This window comes from Lycorma delicatula, chromosome 6, assembly GCF_047948215.1.
Source record: "Lycorma delicatula isolate Av1 chromosome 6, ASM4794821v1, whole genome shotgun sequence".
Taxonomy (NCBI): Eukaryota; Metazoa; Arthropoda; class Insecta; order Hemiptera; family Fulgoridae; genus Lycorma; species Lycorma delicatula.
Genome location: NC_134460.1, coordinates 998,088 through 1,012,023, shown reverse-complemented (window position 1 = coordinate 1,012,023; position 13,936 = coordinate 998,088). Strand labels below are relative to the sequence as shown.

General features: G+C 28.6%; 1 pseudogene; it reads left to right on the top strand.

Moving 5' to 3' along the window:
- LOC142326530 (rapamycin-insensitive companion of mTOR-like) overlaps positions 1–7,722 on the top strand; it is a 62,270-nt pseudogene extending 54,548 nt beyond the window's left edge.
- The last annotated feature ends 6,214 nt before the right edge of the window (positions 7,723–13,936 follow it).

The following is a 13,936-nucleotide window of genomic DNA, read 5'->3' as shown; positions in this document are numbered from 1 at the left end:
TCACAAGGTGGCATATGTCATACCACTCGACTATTTTGAAATGGTGTCCCTTGCGCATAAACTGTTTCAATGCCCCCACCACCCGAGTACCTTTTGCGTGTGTTCTTTTCTTTCAGTTGCCATTGTTATTTGTTACCTTCAGTGCTTGTTAGGGTAATGTCATCCTGCAGTTCCTTGTACTGGTTATCATGTTGTACACTTCTATATTTTAATGTTTGTTGATTCTGTGTACCTCTTTTTGTACAGTCTATTTTTTAATTACTTCATTCTCTTTTCTTTATTTTTAAGTTATGAGTCTTTTTTTTTGTTAGAAGTTGTTATATTTTTTTTTGTAGTGGTAAAAAACTATTATTTCATAAAAGATAATTACATTTTTCGTTGTGTATTTTGGAACTATTTTAATTGTATATGATGAATAGTAATCCTTGTGTTAGTAATGCTTCAACTGATGATCCTGAAATCATAAATAGTTTGGCGGATGATTTTTTTTTTATGAAGACCTTAGTGATGTAGATAATGCTGACATTGATAAAGATTATGTTATTGAAAGCGATTACATCACTTCATTTGAACAAAGTTAAGATAGTCCGGATGGTGAATCAGTCATTTTTATTACGGCAAAAATAGGTTTAAATGGTCAACTGAACCTTTCCACATCAGAAATACCAGAACTCAATGGTACTATGTCACGGTCCATCTTCCAGGACTAAAACAACATGAGCGTGCCTTAGGTTCGAAACCAGAACCAATTGAAACTTAGGGTCTAATTATTGATGATGATCTATTATGCAGAATCATATACTTTACTAATATAAAACTTCAGATAGTTAATTTTAGTCACAATCTGTCAAGCAGGCAGTGATATTCAGCCCTTACAGGTGTATCAAAACTTTACTCAAAAATTAATAGATTACTAAATAGATTACGTGTAAATTTTTCACATAATTTAATGTCCCTTAGTTAGCAAAGATACTTTTTGATGGTGTTTAGTCTCATTTAAATATCCTTAAATTGTGGGTGGGGGCAAACAACCTTTTTTTATCATTTCTGGGCTCAAAATCACATTTTACTTATTAGATGATACTGTTAGTTAATATGATGATCTAATTGTGTATTTGGGCGATTTCATTTTGGGATTTGGTGTAGTGAGCCCGATTTTGTTTTTGTTATCTTCAGACTGGATGAACTGATTATGAAATTTTGTCCAATGACTTAAGGATATTTGTCATTAATGTCATTTAACCTGCTTTTAAAATAGATGAAAAACTGAATTTGGGAAACTCTTGTTACAATAAATTTCTTTTTTTAGATATTCTAACTTTGTGATATATATATATATATAAAATGTGTCTCTTAAAATAAAATTGCTGATTTATTCTGTGTTTAATCATTTAAGATTAAAAAATGATGAAAAGTAGTGTATGAAATTTGTACTTTACATGTAACATTGAAAATATTTTTGTTTGTAAAATGCAAGACACCCAACATCAACCAACCATTCATAGCCAACAAATTCATTGATGTACCTTCAGATTTCATTACATTGCATTATAATATAATCATAAGAACATTTAATGTAGTTATATTTTAATGTTTTCAGAAGATCTGAAGGGTATGATTCCTACTGTACTTGATTGTCCTCGATTCAAGTATATCTTCAAGTTTTTCGTTGAACCATATACTTAGCAAATGATTCATTGTAAATGAAAGGCTGGTACAAAGCTGCCTTTGTATATACACATACAGCAAGCAACCTTATTAAAAAAAAGAACACCCCTTCTTTTTTTCTTTCCCTCCCGACTAATGTGTTTGAAGGAAAGATTCTGTATAATTTTCTAAAAAAGTATGATTTAAATTGTAAATGATAATGTAATTTTAAAAAAGGTTTGAGTATGATCTCAACCATATCCTTGCTTAAAAATATTTTAGACGGCATAGAAAATCTAATTCTATAGGATTGCAAAGACATCAAAGTTCTTTGAGTCGATGAACCGCAAACCGTTATCAAACAACTGTTTGAAGTTAAAAGGCAAAATTATGACCGGTTCAGATAATATCTGTTAACAGTGTCTAACAAATGTTGAAGTTAATTATAAAAATAATAAATATCTGATAATTAACTATTTCTTTTAGCCACTGCTGTTAAATTTGTTGCTGAGGAGTAGTCTGGTTGTTTTATGTATCTTTAAGAATGAAAAGTTCTACTGAATTTGTTATGCAGTACTTCATGTCATTTACTCTACCACTTCTAAAGGGATTATCGCCCCCGCATCAGGAATCATATTTCTCCTATTTGAGCTTTCAAAAATCAGGAAGCATAAATTTTTATCCTTAATTAGTAAGGTCTTAATAAGATTTATTATGCGATCATTTAAATTAATGTGACTCGGAACCGGCATGAAAGCTCACTGTGTATATGCACCTGTGTGTTTATATTTGCTTGTGTACACAGCTTTGTTGTTAAAAGATTTCTGTTATGATGATTCAGTGTATATTAATACTGTTTTGAAAAGTTTCTCGGCTTTATTTTAGATCGGAAAAAGTGTAATCTTTTACCTTCCAAAGGATCCCTCTACTACTACTGGCAGCACAAGTGATAATGATGAATTCATGTTGAATTTACCAGGTAATACGATTAAAAATTACTTCATAATTTTCTTCATAATGATCCATCTGTCATCAGATTTACTAATTTGTTGTATTAATATGTAATCTACCAATTTTGTTATTTCTTTATAAAACCACCAAAAATCTCTGTCCTCTTCCAGACGTCTTCATTTCAGATTTTATCAACCTAGGAAATTATCAGCATTTTCTTGTAAAACCACATTTCAAAGGTTGTTTTTCATTTTTACTTTTTCCTTTTACCTATATTTCACTACTATAAAATTACTAAACTCTACACTAATATTTTCAGTAATTTCTTTTTAATTAGATATGTATATGATATTGGAGAGATTATTTCTGCACAAAAGATGTTCTTGCTGTGCCAATCTACTTTTGATGAATGTATTACTTTATTACCTACGTAAAAAAAAAAAAGTTGAAATTTTTGGTATGTTGTTTTCACCAGTTTTAATACTTAATCCTTATTATCCTCATTTCTGGTACATTTCATCATGTTTTTTTTTTTTTTTTTACTTTAATTTATTTCAAGATTGGATTTCTTTCTCAATAATAAATACATACCATTCAGTATTTCTTGTAATTCTTATTTTGTTTTTGTGCCAAAAGTACAATTTCATCATCAAATCTATACATTTCTTTTTTTTGTGGTTCTTATATTGCACAATTATTCCTATGCACAAGTTGAAAAACAACAGGATCAAACTGTATCCTTATCTCATTACTTTCTGAATCTATTACATATAAATCTATTTCTTATTTTTATACAATGAAACGAATGTGAATGGGTAGCTAGCATAATATGTACTGTAGAATAAGTATTCCATTTAAAGAAAGTAACTGTGTACAAATTGAAGGCCTTTATGTTTTGACAACAAAAACCCTCTGAAGTACTAGAAATAGGAAATGGAGAAAATACAATGAACATCGGTTAGTAGAACCACTGGTTATTTGGAGCAGTTCTTTAAAAACCGATGTTATAATTCATGTAAAATTATTATCCAGTATTCTTCAATCTGGATAATTTTCCTGGTATTCACAGCAAGTATTTTTATATACTTAAACTAAATTAACAACATGTCCATCAACTCTCCAACTGAAAACAAATTTGTGATATCACCCACTGTGAATGATTGATTGAACAGTAACAGCAGAAACACTGTTCAAATGAATATTCAGATACTGGACACTAAACTTAATTAACTGTTATTGCCAATGTATGAAAAAATAAAAATTTTTTATATTCTTTAGGATTTCTTTCAAATTTATTTTTATAATTTTTAGCCTTTGTATGTAAATTGTAGATTAAAAATCTTAAGAATCGTATATCGCATCAAAAAGTTATAAAAATTAGGTTTGTCTGTTTAAAAAAAAAGAGATTTGCAACTGTATTGGAAAAATAGTAGAGATATGAAATATGTCAGTAGGGTTTTTTCATACACTTAAAAATTGTAGAAAAGTTCCTCATTAAAGTTACTGGTAATATTTCCTTGTTTACAAGATCCCAATGGTGGCACTCATAAAACAATGCAACTGCACTGGAGTTACTTCAGATAAAATTATAAGTATTAGTATAGTTATTTCAAATAATTACAAATAAATTAATAAATAATAGCTCCAAAACTATCTTTTTTTGTTAATATTGTAACCAGATTATTGGTTTAGAAGCTTGAAACATATTGATTTAATTTTTTTTTAATATTTTTTCCTCTGTATGAAGAAATTGACAAAGCAGTTAAACACATAAAAGGAGATAAAAATTTAATAATAGTTGGAGATTGGAATACAAGCATTGGGAAAGGCAAGGAAGGAAATATAGAGGGTGAATACGGCCTGGGCAAAAGGAATGAAAGAGGGGACCGACTTATAGAGTTTTGCACGAAGTATAATTTAGTAATTGCCAACAAAATCATAATAGAAGAATATACACATAGAAAAAGCCTGGTGGACAAGATATCAGAAAGATTATATCATTGTTAAACAAAGATTTAGAAATCAGTTTGTCGACTGCAAAGCATATCCAGGAGCAGACATTGATAGCGACCATAATTTATTGATAATGAAATGTAGATTGGGGTTTAAAAACTTGAAGAAAAGGTCTCAGTTGATTTGGTGGAATTTAGAGAAGCATGAGGAAAAGGAGGTAAAGAAGATTTTTGAGGAGGACATCACAAGAGATATGAGTAAAAAAGATAAGGTAGAAAATATATAAGAAGAATGGAAGAATGTTAAAAAGGAAATTCTTAAATCGGCAGACGTCAACTTAGGCAGAACATAGTGAACTGGTGGAAAACCTTGGATATCAGAGGATATATTGCAGCTGATGGATGAACAACCCACCAAATTGGTCTAGTGGTGAACGCGTCTTCCCAAATCAGCTGATTTTGAGAGTTCCAGCATTCAAGTCCTAGTAAAGACAGTTAATTTTATACTGATTTGAATACTAGATCATGGATACCATTGTTCTTTGGTGGTTGGGTTTCAATTAACCACATATCTCAGGAATGGTAGAACTGAGCCTTTACAACATTACACTCATACACATCATCCTCATTCGTCTTCTGAAGTAATACCTGAATGGTAGTTCCTGGAGGTTAAACAGGAAAAAGAAAAAAAAAGCTGATGGATGAACGTAGAAAGTATAAGAAAGCTAGTGATGAAGAAGGTAAAAGGAACTATCACAGTAAGAAATATTATAAACAGGAAGTGCAAGTTAGCTAAAGAAGGGTGGTTTAAAAAAAGTGTTAAGAAGTGGAAAGAGAAATGATCATGATAAAATAGACTGAGCATGTAGGAAAGTTAGGAGAATTTTGTGGTACATAAATTAAAATCTAATAATAATGTGTTACATAAAGATGGTAAACCGATTTATAATATGAAAGAAAAGGTCGATAGGTGGGTGGAATATATTGAAGAGTTGTTCAGAAGAAATCAATTAGAAACTGGTGTTATAAAGGAAAAAGAGGAAGTCAAAGAGGATGAAAAGGGAGATACAATACTGAGATCTGAATTTAATAGAGCATTAAAAGATTTGAATGGCGGAAAGGCTCCTGGAATAGATGGGATACCTGCAGAATTATTGCACAGTGCAGGTGAGAAAGTGGTAGATAGATTATACAAACTGGAGTGTAATATTTACAAAAAAAGGGGAAGTTCCGTCAGACTTCAAAAAGGGTGTTATTGTCAGGATACCAAAGAAATCAGGAGCAGATAAATGTGAAGAACACAGAACAATTAGCTTAACTTCTCATGCATTAAAAATCTTAACTAGAATTGTGTACAGAAGAATTGAGAGGGGAGTGGAAGAAGTATTAGGAGAAGACCAATTTGGTTTCAGGAATAGTATAGGGACAAGGGAAGCAATTTTAGCACTCATATTAATAGTAGAAGGAAGAGTAAAGAAAAACAAACCATTATACTTGGCATTTATAAACTTAGAAAATGAATTTGATAATGTAGACTGGAGTAAAATGTTCAGCATTTAAAAAAAAATTAGGGTTAAAGTATAGAGATAGAAGAACAATTCCTAATATTTACAATGCAACAGTAATAAAAGAAGAACATAAGAAAGAAGCCATAATAAAAAAGGGTGTTTGACAAGGATATTCCCTATCTCCATTACTTTTTAATCTTTACATAGAATTAGCCGTTAATGATGTTAAAGAACAATTTAGATCCGGAGTAACAGTGCAAGGTGAAAAGATAAAGATGCTACGATTTTCTGTTGATATAGTAATTAGAAAGAGTAAAAAATATTTAGAAGAAGCAAAGAATGGCATGAATGAAGTCGTATGTAAAAATTACCGCATGAAAATAAACAGTAATGAAATTAGTAGAAAATAATGTAGATGTACCACTGAATATAAAAATAGGAAGAGAAAAAGTTATAGTGGTGGAAGAATTTTCTTATTTGGGAAGACGAATTATTAAAGATGGACAAAGCAGGAGCAATATAAAATGTTAAATAGCATAGGTAAAACAAGCTTTCAGTCAGAGAAAAATAATTTGCTTATATCCAAAATTAATTTAAATCTCAAGAAAACATTTTTGAAAGTATATGTTTGGAGTATATATGGAAGAGAAACTTGGACGATCGGAGTACCTGAGAAGAAAATATTAGAAGCTTTTGAAATGTGGTGCCAAAGGAGAATGTTAAAAGTCAGATGGGTGGGACACCCAAAAGTCAGAAAGTGACAAATGAAGAAGTGTTGTGGCAAATTGATGAAAGAAGTATTTGGAAAAAATATAGTAAGGAAGAGACAGACTTATAGGCCATATATTAAGGCATTCTGAATAGTCACTTTGATAATGGAGGGGCATGTCGATGGGAAAAATTTTGCAGGCAGGCAACATTTGGAATATGTAAACAAATTGTTAGGAATGTAGGATATAGGGGGTATACTTAAATGAAATGACTGGCACTAGATAGGGAATCTTGGAGAGCTGCATCAAACCAGTCAAATGACTGAAGACAAAAAAATAAAAAACTATTCCTCACATTTTAGTATTAAATTAACTATTTGATAATTTATTTTCTTCAATTAGAAGTAAAAAATATAAAAATATTTATCTTAGTTGTACACAACAATCTTTCTTAGTAATTTGATTGTTATTATTCTATATAATATTATACCATTTTTGTATTTACTTTTAATCTACCAAAACATTTATAAAGTAGAAGTCTTATTATCTAAAAGAAAATTATATTATTTAACACAGTATTGTTTAACTTATCTGGTTTATGAGAACTGATTTAAATGTAGGATTAACTTCCAGAATATTATCTATACGTCATCCCTTTTATTTCCCATGATTGTACATTTTGAGATGTTCCATTGTTATGGAATCATCAGGATGTAAAAAGATTCAATTTCTTATCTTGCACAGCAAAATCTTATTTTCCCTTTAGAATTCAAGATGTTTATTTATTATTGACTGACAGTTTATGATTTCATTAAAAACATTCATTTGTGTATATTTCCTTTAGGGCAGTAGGAGATGTAACCCGAAAAAGTCGATCAGATAGTTGTACAACCGGCAGTAGTAGCGGTGGTATTTCTAATATAAGTGGTGTTAGTTTAAATGATTCATCAAGCATATCTGCTGGTAAACATCATAATTCAGTTATCAGGTCAGTTGCATTTATTTTTTTGTGACTTTTTCATTTGTAATACTTAATTTTTATAAAATTTTGAAAATATTCTTATTGAAAATTAAATTAAAAGCAGTTTCATTGTAAATATTAATTATTGGACAATAAACAGTTTGAATTTAAAAATATCTTAAATTGTTATTTTCAATATTATATATTATATTTGCAAAATGTTATATATAAAGAATGATATTCCCTTAATTTTAATTTTAATCCATTTTAACTATTTCAAAACATGCTAAAAAGTAGTCTTTCAGAATTGTAATTAGACTTTTCTAAAGTTTTTCTGAAACAACTGAAAAGCACGAAAAGTTTTTAGTTTTGTTTGTGTTACGCGTATTTAGATTCGGCAGCTTTTATTGTTAATATGTTTTACATCCATAATAATCAACAGGAGATATATTATGTAGTAGAAATATCATTTATATTTATTTTGATTCCTAAAATATTACTTCTGAATTTATAAGGTAACATTTTGTTTGCATCCATATCTGTATTTTATGTTTATGATTTGAAAATTAAAAGTATAAACTAATCAATAAAAATCACATTTATTATGATAATTCTTGAAATTTATTGTCATAATGATTTTGAAAATTACTCTCTCTACTCCTCCCTCCCCAAAAAACCCATAAAATTACACACACTGTTTACACTTATATTGTTAGAACAACCCTAAGTCATGATTTAATAACAAATTTTTTCTAATTTATTTTTTTATAACTATAGAAAAAGTCAATATGTATTAAAAAACAGAATGCTTTCAAATTTTATAAATTACCTTAAATTTATATTTATTTAAATAAATTTAAGTGTAAAAATAAGCTATCATTTAGTAAAAATAGATTGTGAGTTGTGAGGAATACATATTACTACAGCAGCAAAGTTTGCCAGTAGTGGCGAAAAGGTTAAATAGAATTGTTATTAATTCTGTAGAGAAAAATTTTTATTTTGTACTGAAATAAGCAAAAAAATGATCATATATTAAAAATTTGGTTACGTATTGATTTTTAGTGTTTAATTATTGAAATTAAGCAGGTTTTAATTTATTCACTTCTTTTATTGCTTGCTATAAATAGAGAGTAGACTTAGTTGGGTTATAATTTATTGTTTGTAGGTATTTATATATCTACATTTGTAATTGAAGAAAAAATTATACATTTATTTGTTTTATTTTGTATGTTTGTTTTAGTGATAGAGTTCAGACATTGAGCCCCATACCAAGTGCTGGCTCATTATCAACAGTGAAATCATCTGGCCATGGACAAGTTCGCAAATCTAGTTTTACTGCTAATGTATCAAAAAGAAAAAGTAAGTATTTCATTTGATTTATTTAACCTATAAATTAAGTTACTAAGAATTATATTACGTATTGTAGTAAGTTTAATTTTACGTTATCCTAACTTAATTATCACATCTTTTATTTAATTTTTTGATCTAAGTTAATATTGAGGATTATACACTTTTCCCCTGTCAACTGTTTAAATCCTAAATATGTTTTATGAATCTATCAGATATGATTATCGTTGTTTTCTGAAATTCAAAGATTGCACCAGCAAAAAACTAGTGTACAGGGTTGGTGGTTGCAACTTATAGATGCTGGCAAGTAAGCATGCTTATTTTTATCATTATATTTTCCTTTATAATGTGATTTTTTCTGGACATAACTACTTTTGGCCAAATAATCCATATGAAATTTGTGAACTGGTAGTTACTGATGATCAGATCACAACAAAACCATAGGTCTCTAATACTGGTAACCACAACATCAAACAGTAAATTGAATATCAGTGCTTTCAATCGTAATTTTATTAAGAATTACAACTGTCATAGGATGTCAGTTCTGCAAGTATCATTGCAAAGTATAGACTGAAGTCAATTTCTGGACTCCTCTATTAGAATTATCCTGCTCCTTCTAACATCATTAGGTGAAAAGAAAACTGAAATCGCCTTAGGAAATTCATCTGGTTGCACAGGTAATTTCAAAATGCATGCATTAATCCAAATAAATTGATTTTTAATGATCACATATAAATATGATCTTGTAAGATATCAGTTTGTCATGTAGAGATGATATTAATTGTTAATAACAACAAATTAGATGTGATATATAACTCATACAAGTACCTTAACTCACATCAACATGGCATCGGTCATATAACCTCTCTACCAAACTAACAGTCTGTTAGTCTGACTTTTACATAACAATCCTTATCCTCTCTACCACATATCAGTAACCATTCACTACTTAAAATATTAACCTGTTAATAAAAAATTTGCCCAAATAGCCCTAAGCTGCCCTACTAAATGTTTCTACTATTAAAATTTATTTTAGTTATGAGTTAGTGCATCTGAAGTTTTATAGATTTTACTTTTAGTTTATTTTGTATTATTGTTTTGTTATAAAGTTTGTTTCTGCAAAGTAATGAAACAGTATATTTACATATGGCAGTTTTAATTAAAAGCTATTCATGTGGCTGCAGAAAAAATGATTAGGGAAGCAATGCTTCATATATTAAGCAGAAAAGTTAACAAAAGCTGAAACTTCTATATATCATAAATCATTTAAGGTATCTAAACATAGAAGGTAATCATATTAAAACATTAATGAATTTGTTATATTTTTGAATAAAGGTGACTTTCGTATATTTTTATATCAAATGATTTAGATTTTAGCATGAGTATTGATGTACAATACCATATTATACATGAATATGAATATTATTGTAACTATCCTTTATATCACTCTCTACTGATTTATGTAGATAAAATGATAACTTTTGCAGATTTATAGTTTATTTTAAAAGAAAAAATGATACCATTAGCTGGAAATTCTGATTAAAAGTCAATCTGCATTAAAAGTGTTTATAAGACTCTTTTTATCATTTATCATTTAACTTTTCTTAAAATTATAAAAAAAAGTCAGGCTGAAGATATTACTTAATGGTGACAATAATACAAGTAAAAAATTTTTTAGCATATAATTTAAAAAAAAAAACACAAGAAACTCGCATGATACCATAAGAAGACATTATCACTATGGCTAATCAAGATCAAAATTTTCAACAGAAAAATCGTGAAAGGAGATATTTTTTGTACAATCCACACTCTAAAATACTTTTTGTCAGAATAGAAATTAATATCATCTAGAGATTCATAGTAATTTCTTTTAAAAAGGTGTAAAGGAAAAGTTATATTGCAATTTTTTTTTATTTACATTGATATTTTTCACTGTAGATTTAATTATGATGGGCTGACAGTGAACAAGAAAATATATGTCTTTATCACTCATCATTTACAGTATAAAGTGAGAAGGAAGGAGTCCTGAAAACTGGGAAACAAATAATTGGGATTCTTTTGCTTGATGCATTGGCTCATTGATCAAAGAGTACCTGGCATGACACAGTGTAACAATTCTAGAGCATCCACCATTCTCTTTTGAGTTGGCACCAGTTGACTTTTACTCATTTCTTCAGTTGAAAAACTCTCTGAAGGGGAAAGTTATTAGAATGCCAGTGACTTGATGGCCAAATGCAATGAAGATGAGAATGCTGTCTCAAAATGGGTTCCAGGCATGTTTTCAAAAACTTTATAGATGTTGATCAAAGTGTGTAGCTGCCAAAGAAATAACTCTTTTGAAGGAAGTTTACTCTAAAATATTTTTATGTAAGCAGTTTTTGAAAAATAAACAAATTTTGGAAACTTTTTAAACCTACCGTATATATTTTCAATAAAAGTAAATGTAGTTTGATTTTGTTAATGAAAATTAAGGATTAAAATGTTTAAAAATTGTAAGAATTCGTATTGAATAGTTCACTTTTTTTTTATTACTCTTATCAATTATTTTTTATGTTTGTAAATTTATTGTGGTCCTAAAGGAAATATTAAATTAAAACCAGTGGCATGCTAACTGTTTATGGTTTTAAAAATTATTTTCCCTATTTAATATGTAAATATTTGAATTTATAGAAGTATTTTTGTCAGGTAATTCTCGGCTAAGTCACCAGGATGCATTGGGTTACGCTACTCTGAGAATACTTCATAGAGGTCGTAGACCATTACCTGCTACAGTACCAGCATTATCTCCCCTTTCTCCTATTGAATTAATTGCTTTTCAGGATCTTCGACAAATGTCTCCTTTAGTACGCCCTAGACATTCTGTTAATAAGCCACTGTGAGTATTTTTTAAAATAATTCATTCTTTGTGTGTGTGTGTGTGTGTGTGTGTGTGTGTGTATGTGTGCATGTTAGGAAATAGCAAAAACAATTGTTGGTATTTGTAAAAAGTTATCGTCTTTGATATTTGTATATATAAACATTTTGTAGTTAAGAGTCCAAATCTTGATTTAGACTCAAATATTCACAAAATTTTATTTTAATTTAGATATACAATGTGATATAACCTTTTTTTTATTACAGCAAATATATCGTGTCCAGGTGATAACACGAAAGCATTTTTTGCCCACAAAAAAACTACCAAAAAAAATTCTGAAACCTCAATTCACATAACCTAAACCGAATGGACAAATTATTATACATATATTAATTGAAGAGTAGTCTGCACTATTATCATTTAAAATGGTTCTGCAAGGTAAAAAACTTATGATATTTTTCTTCCAGATGAAATAAGCACATCTATCTATTACATTTGAACTGCTTATTTATTTTTATTTTTTAATTAGTAAAACGAAAGTTTATGGTAGAAATAGAAGAGGAATAATGTGGAATTGTGAATTTATAACGACAGTAATTTAATGAATCCCAAACGGCTTCTTATTGTTTGCCTTTTCTATTATTTTGTTATATAAATATTTGGTTGCATGATAACCCCTAAAGAACCAAACAATACGTTAACAGAGACAATTTGGAATAAAAAAGGTAAGCAGTACTAACAATGTACTTAACAATGAAACTATAGTGATCTTAGCAGAAACATTAATATGAATTATTATCTTAACAACTATATTAGTTTTTAATGGATACAAGAACTACATATAAACTACAAACAAATACTCCTAAAAGATTTATACTAATCTAATGTAATTAAAAATGCATTTGTGTGTATAATGTTTAATTCTATAATTTAGACTTGTGAATTTTAATTAGTTAATTACCTGTTTAATGGTATATTTAGGGCATTACAGTTTTCTAAATTAATAAGTTATGTTTAAGAGAAAAAAAATTCTCTACCTGTATTTATGAATTTACACTCTAATCTACAGTCTTATAAGTTTTTTTTAAATCCAGCTGAACGTATACCAAAGCAATACGAAAACATTACTGAAAAAGCAATTTGTAGAGGATTCTTATAGTAATTGTTAATTAATCTAATTATTAATTTAAAAATCAATTTTAACTTGTATAAAAGATAAATATTTATGAAATTATTTAATATAAGAATATGATTCTAATAGGTATAAAACAGATGTGTGATAATATGTAATGTAATAATTATTGTAAAAAAGACAAGTTCTCATTCTGAATAAGTGTACTGAATTCATTAAGACTATAGAATCGATTATGAACATGAAGATAGAATTGAATATGTGCTCAGCCACAAAACAGTAATATTGTATTATTATATGAATCCAAATTATGTAACATTAAATACAGAAATGTTTTATACACAATTAAGGTGTCTGTGCCAAAATAAAGATCACTTTTATTTTTTTAACATAACCTCTTTTCAAGTTTATACACAGTTTATTGATACTAAAGTTTTTCAATTCCACCATTTTAATATGGCTTATGTAAGTTTTCTAAATATGCTAATGATTTGGCAATAACTTCATTTCTTGTAGCTCTCTTATCAGGTAGTAAATTCTTTATTTTTGGGAACAGATAATAGTTCAAAGGGGCTAGGTCTGACAGATAGGAAAAATCACAAGAATTTTGTTACAAAATCAATTTTGCTATTGCAATCACGGAAGAGTGAACTGGAGCATTACCTTGGTAAAAAATAATTTTCCTTTTTGTCAAATTTTATCATTTTTTTCTTTATTTTCTTATTTAGATAGTTCAGCCAAAGGATGGATAATATTGTCCGGTCATCATTTTACTCTCTACCAGACAATTTCTCTCTTTTCCTGTTTACCTGTTTCTTTCTCTCTTTCTGTGTTTTTCTCTTGTTCAATTAAGATCACGTCATGAGCAATCGTT